A 14,629-nucleotide genomic window follows, 5' to 3' on the forward strand; every position below is an offset into this window, starting at 1 on the left:
TTTACCAAACATTCAAGGAAGAACTAAAACCTATCCTCCTCAGTCTACTCAAAAAAATTCAAGAGAAAGGAACACTTCCAAGCTCATTTTATGAAGCAAGCATCACCCTAATACCAAAACCAGATAAAGAAAACACAATGAAAGAGAATTACAGGCCAATATCCCTCATGAACATACATGCCAAAATCCTCAACAAAATTCTAGCAAATCGGGTCCAGCAGTACATCAGAAAGATCATACAGCATAACCAAGTAGGATTTATCCCAGGGATGCAAGGATGGTACAATATCCGCAAATCAATAAATGTGATACATCACATAAACAAACTGAGAGATAAAAATCACAGTCCTAGTAATGCACAAAAATCAATTGATGCAGAAAAAGCATTTGACAAAATCCAACACCCTTTTCTTGATAAAAACTCTCAGCAAGGTGGGAATAGAAGGATCATACCTCAACATAATAAAAGCCATATATGATAAAACCACAGCCAACATCATACTCAATGGGCAAAAACTAAAACCATTTCCCCTAAGAACAGGAACAAGACAGGGATGCCCACTCTCACCACTCCTGATCGACATAGTACTGGAAGTATTAGCCATTGCAATTAGACAAGAAGAAGAAATAAAAGGCATCCAAATTAGAAAAGAAGTAAAGCTGTCCTTATTTGCAGATGACATGATATTGTACATAAAAAAACCGAAAGACTCCATCAAAAAACTAACAGACTTAATAAATGAATTCGGCAATGTACTAGGATACAAAATTAATGCCAAGAAATCTATGGCATTTCTATACATCAATAGTGAACTTACAGAAAGAGAGACTAAAAAAGCAATCCCATTTACCATCTCACCAAAAAAAACTAAGATACCTAGGAATAAACTTAACTAAGGAGGTAAAAGACCTATACACAGAAAACTACAGGACACTGAAAAAAGAGATAGAGGAAGATGTAAACAGATGGAAGAACATACCATGTTCATGATTGGTAGAATCAACATCATTAAAATGTCCATACTACCCAAAGCAATCTATAGATTCAATGCACTCCCCATTAAAATACCAACGGCGTATTTCACAGACCTAGAAAGAACTCTCCAAAAACTCATCTGGAATAAAAAAAGACCCCGAATAGCCACAGCAATCCTGAGAAAGAAGAACAAAGTAGGTGGGACCTCAGTACCAGATTTCAAGCTGTATTACAAAGCCACTGTTCTCAAAACAGCCTGGTACTGGCACAAGAACAGACATATAGACCAATTGAATAGAACAGAGAACCCAGATATTGACCCAAACCACTATGCTCAATTAATATTTGACAAAGGAGGCATGAACATACAATGGAGTCAAGACAGTCTCTTCAATAAATGGTGTTGGGAAAATTGGACAGATACATGCAAAAAACTGAAACTAGACCACCAACTTACACCATACACAAAAATTAACTCAAAATGGATAAAGGACCTAAACATAAGATGGGAAACCATAAAAATACTAGAGGAATCCACAGGCAGAGAAATCTCAGACATGCCGAAGTAATTTCTTCACCGATACCGCTCCTAGGGCAATGGAAGCTAAAGAGAAAATAAACAAATGGGACTACATCAAAATAAAAAGCTTTTGCACAGCAAAGGAAACCATCAACAAAACAACAAGAAAGCCCACTCTATGGGAGAACATATTTGCAAATGTTATCACTGATAAAGGTTTAATCTCCAACATCTACAGGGAACTTATACAACTTAATAAAAGGAAGATAAATGATCCAATAAAAAAATGGGCAACGGACCTAAATAGAATCTTTCCAAAAGAAGACAGGAGGAAGGCCAAGAGACATATGAAAACATGCTCAAAGTCACTAATTATCCAAGAGATGCAAATCAAAACGACAATGCAGTACCATCTCACACCTGTAAGAATGGCAACCATCAACAAATCAACAAACGACAAGTGCTGGTGGGAAGGATGTGGAGAAAAAGGAACCCTCGTGCACTGCTGGTGGGAATGCAGATTGGTACAGCCACTGTGGAGAACAGTATGGAGTTTCCTCAAAAAACTAAAAATGGAACTCCCATTTGACCCAGTGATCCCACTTCTAGGAATATATCCTACGAAACTAGAAACACCAATCAGAAAGGTTATATGCACCCCTATGTTCATAGCAGCACAATTCACCATAGCTAAGATTTGAAAACAGCCTAAATGCCCATCAGCAGATGAGTGGATTAGAAAACTATGGTACATCTACACAATGGAATACTATGCTGCTATAAAAAAGAAGGAATTCTTACCATTTGCAGCAGCATGGATGGAGATGGAGACCATTATGTTAAGTGAAATAAGCCAGGCAATGAAAGAAAAATACCACATGATCTCACTCATTTATGGAAAATAAAGAACATTATAACCTGATGAACAAAAAGATAGATACAGAGACAGTAAAGCACCAAACAGACTGTCAAATTACAGCAGGAAGGCTGGGGAGTATTGGGGAGGGAGGGAAATAGATCAACCAAAGGACTTGTATGCATGCATATAAGCACAACCAATGGACACAAGACACTGGGGGGGTGGGATGAGGGCATTTGCCAGGGGGTAGGGGAGGCTGGGGGAAGGTCAATGGGGAAAAAAAAGGAGATATATGTACTACTATATGTAATACTTTAAACAATAAAAAAAATAATTTTGATATGAAAAAGTAAAATAAAATAAAATGTAAAAAAATAAAATTAAACAATAAACAAATACAGTAAAATTGCAGGATACAAAATCAATGTACTAAAATCCTGTATTCCTATACACTAGCAATGAAATTATCAAAAAGAAATAAAAACAATTCAATTTGCAATTGCAACAAAAAGAATAAAATACCAAGGAATAAACATATCAAAGGAGTGAAGGATCTACACAGTGAAAATTTTAAGACGTTGTTGAAAGCAATCAAAAAAGACGCAAAGAAATGAAAAAATATTCGGTGTTCATGTATTGGAAGAATCAATATAGCAAACATGGCCATATTACCTCAAGCAATATACATATTTAATGCAATACCCATCAAAATCCCAATAGCATTTTTCAAAGAACTAGAATAAAAATCATCAAATTTGTGTGGAACCTTTGGCTCTGAATAGCCAAAGTAATCCTGAGAAAAAGAACAAAGTACCACACTCCCTGATTCAAATTATATACGAAGCTACAATAATCAAAACAGTATGGTATTAGAAGGAAAAAAAAAGACACACAGACCAATGGAACAGAATTGAGAGGCCCCAAAATAAACCACATGTATATGGGCAACTAATTTTCAACAAAGGAGCCAAAAGCATACAATGGAGAAAAGAAAGTCTCTTCAATAACTGGTTTTGGAAAAATAGAAAAGCCACATGCAAAAGAATGACACTAGACTGCTATTTGACACCATACACAAAAATAAACTCAAAATGGAGTAAAGACTTAAATGTAAGACCTGAAACAATAAAATACATAGAAGAAGACATAGGTACTAAACGTATGGAACTTAGTCTTTGAGTGGATTTTATACTAGTAAACTTGACTCCAAAGGGGGGGGGCGGGGACTAAAAAGCTTAGAAACAAAAGAAACCTTCAACAAAACAAAAAGGCAACCAATCAAATGGAAAACCTCCCATAAGGGGCTAATATCCAAAATATATAAAGAATTCATACAACTCAATGATAATAAAAACACACACACAAAAAAAATCCAATTAAAATATGAGCAGAGGACCTGAACAGACATTTTTCCCAAGAAGACATACAAATGGGCAATGATACATGGAAAGATGTTCAACTCCACTAGCTATAAGGGAAAACAAATCAAAACCACAATGAGATACCATCTCACACATGTTAGAATGGCTATTATCAATAAGACAAGAAGTAACAACTGTTGCAGAGGATGTGGAAAAAAAGGAACCTCTCATACACTGCTATAAATTAGTACAGCCACTATGGAAAGCAGTATGAAGATTTCCCCAAAAAATTAAAAATAGAACTACCATATGGCCCTGCAATCTCTTTTCTGTGTATCTACCTGAACATTTTGAAAACATTTATCCATAAAGATATATGAACCCTTATGTTCAATGAAGCATTATACATAGTATACAGGATATGGAAAAAAACTAAGTGTTGTTCAACAAAAGACTGGATAAAGAAGATGTGGTACATATATATATATATAATGGAATACTACTCAGCCATAATGATGAAATACTGCCATTTGTGACAACATGGATGGATCCTGAGAGTATCATGCTAAGCAAAGTAAGTTAGATGGAAAAAGACAAGAACCATATGATTTCAATAATATGTGGGACATCAAATAGAAAGCAACAAACAAACAAACAAACTCAGAAATACAGACTACAGAGGGTGGTTACCAGAGGGAAAAGGAGGTGGGGGAAGGTTGAAGAGCTTTAGTAAAGGGGGTCAAATATATGGTCACAGAGAGAGACTGGACTTTGGTTGGTGAGTACATAATGCAATATATAGATGATGTATTATAAAACTATACACTTGAAACTTATACAATGTTATTAAGCAATGTCACCCCAATAAACTTAATTTAAAAAATAAATGACATTTTTTAAAAAGGAGCCCAGGCCAAGGTGGCTCCCAAGCACCTAAAGGTCCTGGATTCGATTTCCGGTCAGGGCACATAGCCAGTTTGCGGGTTCAATTCCCAGTCAGGGTGTGTATGAAAGGCAACCATTGGAAGTTTCTTTCTCATATCGATGTTTTCTCTCTCTCTTCCCGCCCCCCACTTCCCTCTCTCTAGAATCAATGAAAAACATATCCTCAGGTGAGGATTTAAAAAAAAAAAAAAAGGTGCCCGAGACCTGCCTGCATATGGTGCTAAGTTACTACTATGAACACAACGCTTGATAGCCTCATTCTAGAAAACAAAAATCTAAATCCCCTGTAACAAATACAAGAAGAACTAAGTCTACAAAAAGCTATTATGTATAATTCCTAACATTATTCATGAGTTTTACATCAATGTGTTTGAGGCAATAAGTAAAATGAATGAAAAAGTGTCACTTCTTTCCAGCTTCTAAGAAGTTCCCCACTATTACAATAATCTCAAAGACTCACCCCAACCTCAGAGAACTCCTCCTAAGAAGCACATGAACCTTGTGCTTCATGTAGGCTGAAATACATTATTTTTTTCTTCTTCACTAAACTGGTATGGGTGAAAAGTTAAATTCACAGAAGGTAGGATCCCACTCAATTGTAGACTGAGTAGATGGTGGCCTTCCCACTCATCTTAATTAACTACCAATTAATTGTCACCTCAGGTTGTCTTGGAGGATGTACAGGCACAAGAGATTTATTTTTTAGAAGACCAAGAGGAGGCTTCTAGCTCAACTGCAGAGGGAAAAACCTATTTGATTATGGTTAAAACATCCCAGTACTTTCACCACCTTTCCTCTGGAAAACTGCCCCTCCTTCACTCCAACCATGTAATTGGTGGTGTTGCCAATAAAATACCATATCTGCCTAGCCAGAAGAGTAGGCAGAGGACATTCTTGTGTCCAATTTGGCCAAGCAGTGTCCTTCCCTGGGTTTTGTAAATACTGAAGGTAGGAGGAGTTTTCTCTTTACTCTGGGTGCTTGGAAACTTGAAAGATGTAACACGGGAGCTGTTATACAGAATGGAGATAATTCAAACATTAATTCAAAGTTCAGTTAAGAATAGAACAGTTTAATTTTACAAATATACACATATGACACCTGAAGCTGTGGGTCAAGATAACCTATCTAACCTCTGTGAAAACTATAAAAAGATCAAAAGTTAAACATACTTCATTAAGTTCAAAAGGCCTTACTTTTCATTCACATACATAACTGACATTTGATATCTCAATGGTTGAAATGTCTACAAAAAGAGTGAGATACAGCTGAAAATCATCAAGATGTCCCAATATTATGAAAGACATAAAATATTCACCTGCTTTAGAAGCTGGAAGGAAAACATCCATCCAGGAACAAAGGGAATATATAAAAGGTAATCAATATATTACTCTTAGAGCTCTGGAATTTTTTCACATGTAACTACGTCTCTTTAACATATCAAGCCCAATTGTTCAACCACAATCCTCCCCCATCCGCACTTATCTTTATTCTGCCCTCTATGGAACAAGCCAGCTATTGCCAGAGGTTTCACTATCTATTCTTTGCTTAAATTTAACCACGAGCAAACCCATATCTTATGCAAACATATGTAAATCCTCCATCCCCATTTGTATTAAATATACTTCAAACACACACACCTGACATGTAATTATCTGACCATCACAGACATCTGTAGTAGAGCTGATGCCACAAATTAACATCCATGTTTGTTCGGCTTGGGTTTTTGGTTTTTGTAGTGGTACTTTGAGGGGGATGGGAGGTCAGAAGGGTATAGTAGAGGATGGGCAATGCAGACGGACACAAGCCTTCCTGTCCATTCTAGTATTGGTAGGGTATGGAGGATACATGCCTATTTGGAGAAGGCTCCGGGTGTTCTTGATTACCCATGCCATGGAGCCTCTCTCGCTGATATTCCTCCATCCCACCCTAATCTCCTTTGAAAAACACCTAAACACTTTCGGCCGCTGTTTCCCTTCTTCCCCAGCTACCAACTTGAGAAAACTAACCAGGACGTAGGAGTGGCCTCAAACGCTAGAGACCCACCGGTCCCCTTGCTGCCCTCACTCTGGGGCACACCTTGCAGGCAGAGAAACTGGAACCAGCCTCACAGAGTGTGTATCAATCCTAAGAGGTGGACACCCCATCCAAGCCCCAGCCTCACACTTGGGGAGCATACTCATCCCAGTCCTCGAGGGATGGAGGAGCCTACACCTGTGCCCCAAGCCCCAAAGGCGGCTGCACACCTGTTCCATCCCGGGAGAGGCGTGTAATCACCGGCCTCCTACTCTCACAATCTGGGGGAGCGGGTGCACCTGTCTCTCAGTCTCCCATTCCTTTGCAACCAAAAAGTGGAACCTGCCCGACCCAGTCCCAGGCCAAACGAAGGCCACACCCTTCCTCCCCAGTGTCAACCCCGCCCGGCCGGTGGGCCCCAGTCCAGTTAGCCGGTCAGGGGCCGCTCCGTCAGCCACCCCGAGGCCGCGCAGCTGTCGCGCGGGGAAAAGGGAGGCAGTTCAGGGAGCCGACGTGCGTTCTCTCCCCGCCCGGGGTACAGCCCCTCCCAGCACCGCTGGCCCACACTTTACCTGCGCCTGTAGCCGTTCAAGCCCAGGACCCCCGGCCCACGAGACCCCGCCCCCTGCCCTAGCCTCACGCACGCGCAGTGCCTCCTATCCCTGCTGGCCACGCTTCCGCTTTCCTCCAGCACCCTGGTCTCTCCTGGGCGGTCCCCTCCTCTACGCCACGCCCTCATTTAAAGGGCCAGAAATACACCGTCTCAGCCCAGAGAGTTAAAGGGTGATTTACATCTTTGGGAACGGGAGAATGGAAATATCAGAGGAGGAGTGCAGACCAATAAATAGCAGTCCCTGATCTAAGAGGAACCCTCTTCCAGCCCTATGTCAATGAATTTAGCCTTTAAGAAAATGAACCTACTATCTTCAGCGATTCCAGAAAGGCAATTGATTCCCAGGCTTTTGGAGTTTGCAACCAGTAATTTTTTTCTTTCATTCTTTTTTTTTTTTTTAAAGTATATTTTATTGATATTTTACAGAGAGGAAGGGAGAGGGATAGAGAGCTAGAAACATCGATGAGAGAGAAACATCGATCAGCTGCTTCCTGCACACCTCCCACTGGGGATGTGCCCGCAACCAAGGCACATGCCCCTGACCGGAATCGAACCCGGGACCCTTCAGTCCGCAGGCCGACTCTCTATCCACTGAGTCAAACCGGTTTTGGCTTCTTTCATTCTTTTTAAAGAGAAACAGAATTGCCAGCTTTAATTTTTCCAAATAAGGACAGTAAACACACACACACACACACACACATACACACTAAAAATAAACTATTATTTTCTAATTTATGTACATTGCTCTGCAAAAATACATCTTAACACCAAAAATACAGGAGACACACACACTCTCAAAGAAAATATATTTTAAATGGGTAAAAACATACATTGATTTCTCTCATTCCTTCTGAAGATGACAGTTTTCAGAACAAACTCTTTTAGAGGCTCCACTCTGGGTGAGAAAAATAAAAAAATAAAAAAAGGCCACATGCTAACCTGACAAGCTCAGGGAAGGCCTAAAGTAACCAGCAAAGGATAGTCTGAAATTAAAACTTAAACTAAAAACAATTGAAGTGGGTAGTCATGTCCTAGGCCAGTATCTTCCCGGACAGGACAAAGGTCAATCTTTACCTTAACTGAACCTATTGTCTTTTTGCATCTAAGTAAGATAGCATACCTGTGAAATGTCAGGGTAACTTGTAACTTCCCTTTCTCTGGGCCCTTCAGGGCACAACCAAATGCCCTAGGCGCCAGGATGGAGACCTCCATTGTTACTGTTATCTTGTTAATTGTTGACTGTTAACTATCCTGTACCTACTTAAGTAAAAGAAGTATGGGTCTATCTCATTTTACTTTTTATCCAATCCCAGGGATCCCCCTCCCTTTGCTTTCTCCTGCCTCCTTAATCTATCACCAATTTATCTATCACCAACGGGTTTCCTGTAACCAACTTACATCTCCTCCTCCTTTGATTGTAATGTATAAAACAAGGTGAAAACCAGCCATTTTTTCAAGGTATTATCCCAATCCATTGAGATTCTACTTCCCGGCAATTGTCAACACTTTGACTCAAACTCACAAAAATTCTTTACAGGTTTGAATGTTTTTATGTTAACACCACCAAAGATAACATTGGCCCCATGGAGCCTAAGATCAAGAAAATAGAAGGATGAGATCAAGAAAATAGAAGGATGAAGAACACCACAACATGCTCCTGGAAGGAGATATAGAAAATATTCCATTGGGCAGACATCTATTGAGCATCAGCCAGGTTCACTACACTTCTGGGCCTTTGAAGGACCCAAAGGTGTCTAAGACAGCCTTGCCCTCCGGGTACTCTTTGTCTAAGAACTCAGTGTACAGACATAGCCACTCATATAAGGCAGGCTGTTTTGAGTGGTATAAGGAAGTTATAACACCATCATTTTAGGATCACAGATAAGGGGGAAAGGTGGAACATTTAGGGAGGAGGTGATGTTTTATTAGGGCCTTAAAGGATTTCAGTAGACAGAAAGCAGAGAGAATGCCTAGCTGGGGAACAGAGGTATCAAAGGCAGTACAGTAGTCCTCCTTATCCTCAGGGGACACATTCCAAGACCCCCAGTGGATGCCTGACACCAAGATAGTACTGAACCTTACATGTACGCACTTTGTTTTTCTCCTATATATACATACTTATGGTAAAAATTTGTAAATTAGTCACAGTAAGAGATTAACAACAATAACTAGTAATACAAGAAAACAATTATAAGACATATTGTAATGAAAGTTTATGTGAATGTGGTCTCTCTCTCTAAATACCTTATTATGCTGTGTTTACCTTTTCACTTAAAGGAAGCACTTAAGGCTTCTGTTTGGCATGTTCAAATTGCCAGCATCATTATTCTTACATTTTGGGGCTATAATTAAGTAAAATAAGGGTTAAGAACACAAGCTCTGTAATACTGAGACAGTCAATCTGATAACCCAGATGGCTACTAACTGACTAAAGGACAATAGTGTATACATACAGTGCGGATACTCTGGAAAAAAGAATTATTCACTTCCAGGGGGCGGGGGTGGGGGGGGGTGGAGCTGGACAGAGAGAGATTTTATCATCCTACTTAGAATAGTATGCAATTTAAAACTTATGAATTGTTTATTTCTGGAATTTTTCACGTAATATTTTTGGACCATGGTTAACCTCAGGTAACTGAAACTGCAGATAAGGGGGGACTACTCTACAAAGCAAGATTAGGGACTACCTGCTGGCCTATGTGGCTATGACTTGGACAGTGGCTTTCAAACTTCTTTGATCATCACTCACAGTAGCAAATACATTTCAGCTATGTCCTAGTATATATACACATACTGTGTGTGTGTATGTATGTATGTACATCTGAGACAGTAATTGTTTTTAGTACATATGTGCAACTCAACTTTGTATTTCTATTCTGGTTATTCTTATGCTAGTTACTAAATTGATTTCATGACTCACTAATGCATAGCAACCCATAGTTGAAAACACTGGTATGGAGTGAGGTAGCGGTACATTGGCATATATGGCTGAAAAGGCCGAGTCCAGTCCAGGAGGACATTGAACGACAAGCTGGGGGCGAGGGGTTCCACTTTCCTGGTAAGAGACTTTGGAGGTTCTTAAGCAGAGGAGTGGCATGACTATCCTATCTAATAAAAGAGTAATATGCGAATTGACCATCACTCCAACACACAAGATGTCTGCCCCCATGTGGACACAACATGGCTGCCACAAGATGGCCGGCAGGGGAGGGCAGTTATGGGCGATCAGGCCAGCAGGAGAGGGCAGTTGGGAAGGACCCAGGCCTGCAGGGGAGAGCATTTAGGGGCAACCATGCCTGCTGGGGAGGACAGTTAGGGGCAACCAGGCCTGCAGGGGAGAGCAGTTGGGGGCAACCAGGCTGGCAGGCAGAAGCAGTTAGGGGCAATCAGCCAGTCAGGCAGGCGAGCAGTTGGGAGCCAGCAGTCCCACCGGGATCGGGCCTAAACGAGCAGTCAGACATCCCTTGAGGGGTCCCAGATTGGAGAGGGTGCAGGCTGGGCTGAGGGAGACCGCCCCCCCCTGCACGAATTTTGTGCACCGGGCCTCTAGTACCCATAATAACTGTACAAAGTAAATCTGAGACCTGTGGATGGATGTTGTTGGGAAGTGATTCCAACTCACAATCAGGAATGTTAGAGGGTGGTCTCAGCTGATATGCTACGCTTTATAGAAATGTTTACATTAATTAAAAATAAAAAATATTGTATGCTTATTATAGAAAACTTGGCAAAATCAGTAAATATAAAAAGTAAAACAGAAATGACTCACATTCCAGAAAAAAACACTCATGGTTTTTGCCTTTGTGTCTTTTACTTTGCCTATTTACATTTTTGACATAATAGAGCTATACAGAATATAGAGTCCTGTATCCTATTTTTTTTCCTTTTGCTCAATGTTATATCTTGAACGTTAGTCACAGTTATTAAAATTGTTCACAAATATTATTTGTAATGGCTACATAATTGTTGATAATGTTTCTTTTTTTTTTTTTGGACATATAAGGTATTTCATATTTCTTCACTGTTAACAAGAACATTACCATGAATATTCTTATACTAAAATTTTTACCCACATTTTAAAATTATTTCCTTAGGACAGAAACCTGTAAGTGAAATTACTTATTCAAAGGCTTTGAAAGCTTTTAAGTCTGTGAATACCTACTGCCAAATAGCTTTCCAGAAAGGTCAGGCCAGTTTCCGTTATCACCAGAAGTGCTCGAGGGTGCTCATCACACATACCCACCTACATTTATTTTATCTTTTTTAAAAGCTTTGCCAGTTTGATAGAGGAAATTGCCTCTCATTTTAATTTGTATTGGATTACTAGTGGAGTGGAATATCTTTATAAATTTATCTTTATAAATTTATAAAGTTATTCTGGGAATGCAGTTTTACTGCCTATGTTTGCATTTGTGATTGGCAAGTAGTACTAACTGAACTGTTGCACACTTATGAGAAAAAAAACACAGGGAGGTATTTAAAAAATAAATAATGTGGTCACACCACATTATAACCAAATTATATTGTGGTGTACCATACAAACAAAGTTTAGTGAGAGAATTGAGTCATCACAGGTATGTGGTTAAACAGTTCTGTGCCATTGCAGTCAGTAAAATATTCATGTTGAGCAGGGTGATTTGGCTTCAGCAAAATATCATTACTTATATTAAATCAACATTGTAGATTTTACTTTCCTCACTTGATAGTTTTGTTCATATTTAATTTATAAATGTGTTTTGGTTTTACAAATGCATAAAATCTCTATATATAAAAGCCTAATAGGCAAAATGTCCCCTCAGGAGTTCGACTGACTGGGAGTTTGACCACTCGCTATGACGTGCACTGTCCACTAGGGGGTGGCACGGAATGAAGGAAGGCCCTGGCCAGCAGCAGCCGCTAGGGACCCTACCCATGCACGAATTTCGTGCACTGGGCCTCTAATATTTAATAAAGGAGTCTTTTCCTTTGGTTTGTGTCTATACATTTACACATATGCATATATATGTATGCAACATTATAAAAATAATTTTTAAGCCAACGCTAGAAATATGTGAGAATTTTTTTCCCTTATAAGGAACCTTAATATTATTTAAGTTTGAGAAACATTGATACAGGAGGTTTCTTAAAGTTTCATTTGTAATTATCTAAATGCAAGCATTATGTTTTTTTTTTACAAAGGTAAGAGTGGTGTCAGCTTACATAGTATTGGAATTTTTCTATACAGAATATTGTTATGATTTTCTTTCTTTTGGAAAGAGCACCAAAAGCTAAACTATGTTTAGGGTTTAGACAGTGTGTTTTGGCTTAAAATAAACCATTCATCAAAGTTAACTTTGTACAGGTCAGTAAGACCCAGACAAAAAAATGTTTGCGTTGATTAAACTTGACTTTTTAAAGTAAGACAAAACAGTTGAGCAGAAAGCAATTAAAATGAAACTTCTGTGAAGTAGATTTAGGAAAAATTAAACTCATGAGAAAAATGTCACATGTACAATGTTGGCGCCTTTCGGTATGGGAATCAGTGAAGACCAGCTGCTCTGATGGCCACAAGTTAGAAGGGGAACATCACTGAGGATGTTGGACGATGTCCTGATACCCAACCCTACTCTTCCAGCTCTCCCAGGACAGGAATTATATATAAAATTATATACATATAATTTTAATATATATAAATGTCCAGACACTGCTGTTGACATTGCATTCAGAATAAGACACATCTATTCTGAAGGAAAAAATGTGTGATACCTGGGAACAAGGGACAGAGACCAAGAGATGATTAGTTGTGTCATTTCTCTTTTGCTTACAATCACAAAATAAATTGGCCTTTTTTCTGTCTTTAAAAAGAAACCTGGTGTGCAGGTTCTTAATAGAGTCAAAGTAACCAAGTGGTTGGAGAGAAGTGAAATTGGTTATCTGTAAGTTACTCAAACAGGCCCAATGTCATTCTCAGGTTCCCTCTGTGATAAACACCTGGCTCACTCCTTTGCCTTCTTTGGGGTTTTGGTCAGATGCCACTGCATTAGCCATGGCAATAAATACTAGTTAGGTTGGGGAGGAGTACTCTCCTCCATCTAGGTATCAGGGACCCAAATGGTAATACTCTCAGCTGAACACATGGCCTCCAAGTTCTTAAAGGCAGGGAGACGGAAATGGCCCACTAGCTCTGAATTGCCTTGGCCTGAAAGTGACATGTGACCCTTCTGCTCACAATCCATTGGCCAGCACCAGCCGCCTGGTCCTGCTTTACTGCAACAGAGACTAGGAAGTGTAGGGGAACGCTCGGATATCTGGGAGCACATGCTGCCTCTTCCACAGTCACCTTCTTGGGTTCCCCCCTAACCACCCTACTTTCCCCTCAGACACTCTCGCCACCCTTTTGGACTTTATTTTTCTCTATAGTACTTATTATTGTCTAACATACTACATATTTTACTTATTTATCTGTTAAGTTTCTGTCTTCTCCACCAGTACATATGCACCATGAGAGCTAGATTTTTGTCTGCTTCATTTATGGTTTTATTCCCACTATCTAAAACAGTATTGTAGTATATGGTAGGAGCTCCATAATTTTTTAAATTACATACATGAATGAATTCTGTATGTGGAGGGGGTATCACATACACTGACCTGAGATGCTTCCCAAGGAATAAAGACTACCCCCCCCCCCCACACACACACACATACTTTACAGCATACATAAGCATGTGAGTGCCTACTATGTGCCAGGCACTATGCTTGGTGCCAGAAACACAGTTAAAAGAAACAGTCTCTGACCCTTAGCCAGAAAGAAACAGTAAAAAAAATGCAATATTTATTGAAATCCAAAGTAGAAATAAAGTATTGGCAGCTCGAAAGGCCAAATCTGCCCTGGCCAGTGTGGCTCAGTTGGGTGAGCATCATCTCATGCACTCAAAGGTTGTGGGTTAGATTCCCGGTCAGGGCACATGCCCAGGTTGTGGGTTCATTCCCTGGTTCCCATTGATGTTTTTCTCACTCTCACTCTCCTTTCCTCTCTCTTTCAAATCAATACAAACGTGTGTGTGTGTGTGTGTGTGTGTGTGTGTTAAAGGCCAAATCTTCTGACCATTAGCAAGAAGCTGATTTTATATCTAACATTACCAGAATAGCAACAGCAAAAAGAAGCCAGGGGTAGGAGGGTATAAGTAGGGGACTCAGGAATCATAAATTGTTTCGCAAAGTCATAAAATAAATAAGATATATTTATATTCTCTACCATTTTGTATTCTTGACAATAGGTTACCTTTCACTTTTTTATTTATCTACTCATTCTAGTCTCGTCCCATATCCTCCTTCCCCTCAGCCTTAGAATACATAGCAGCC

The 14,629-nt window shown here is 39.6% G+C and overlaps 1 protein-coding gene across 8 annotated transcripts in view; it reads right to left on the reverse strand.

Moving 5' to 3' along the window:
* Positions 1 to 7,343, reverse strand: part of VPS8 (VPS8 subunit of CORVET complex) — a 261,243-nt gene extending 253,900 nt beyond the window's left edge. For 5 of the 8 annotated variants that reach the window (XM_080656453.1, XM_080656454.1, XM_080656450.1 and 2 more), the window contains exon 1: positions 7,248 to 7,343. The gene's annotated coding sequence lies outside the window, so the exon portion shown is untranslated. The remainder of the gene's footprint in view (positions 1 to 7,247) is intronic. The other 3 variants (XM_080656457.1, XM_080656456.1, XM_080656455.1) reach the window with 2 other exon arrangements.
* Between the last annotated feature and the right edge of the window lie 7,286 nt (positions 7,344 to 14,629).

Source organism: Plecotus auritus (assembly GCF_963455305.1).
Source record: "Plecotus auritus genome assembly, chromosome: 2".
NCBI classification, from domain to species: Eukaryota; Metazoa; Chordata; class Mammalia; order Chiroptera; family Vespertilionidae; genus Plecotus; species Plecotus auritus.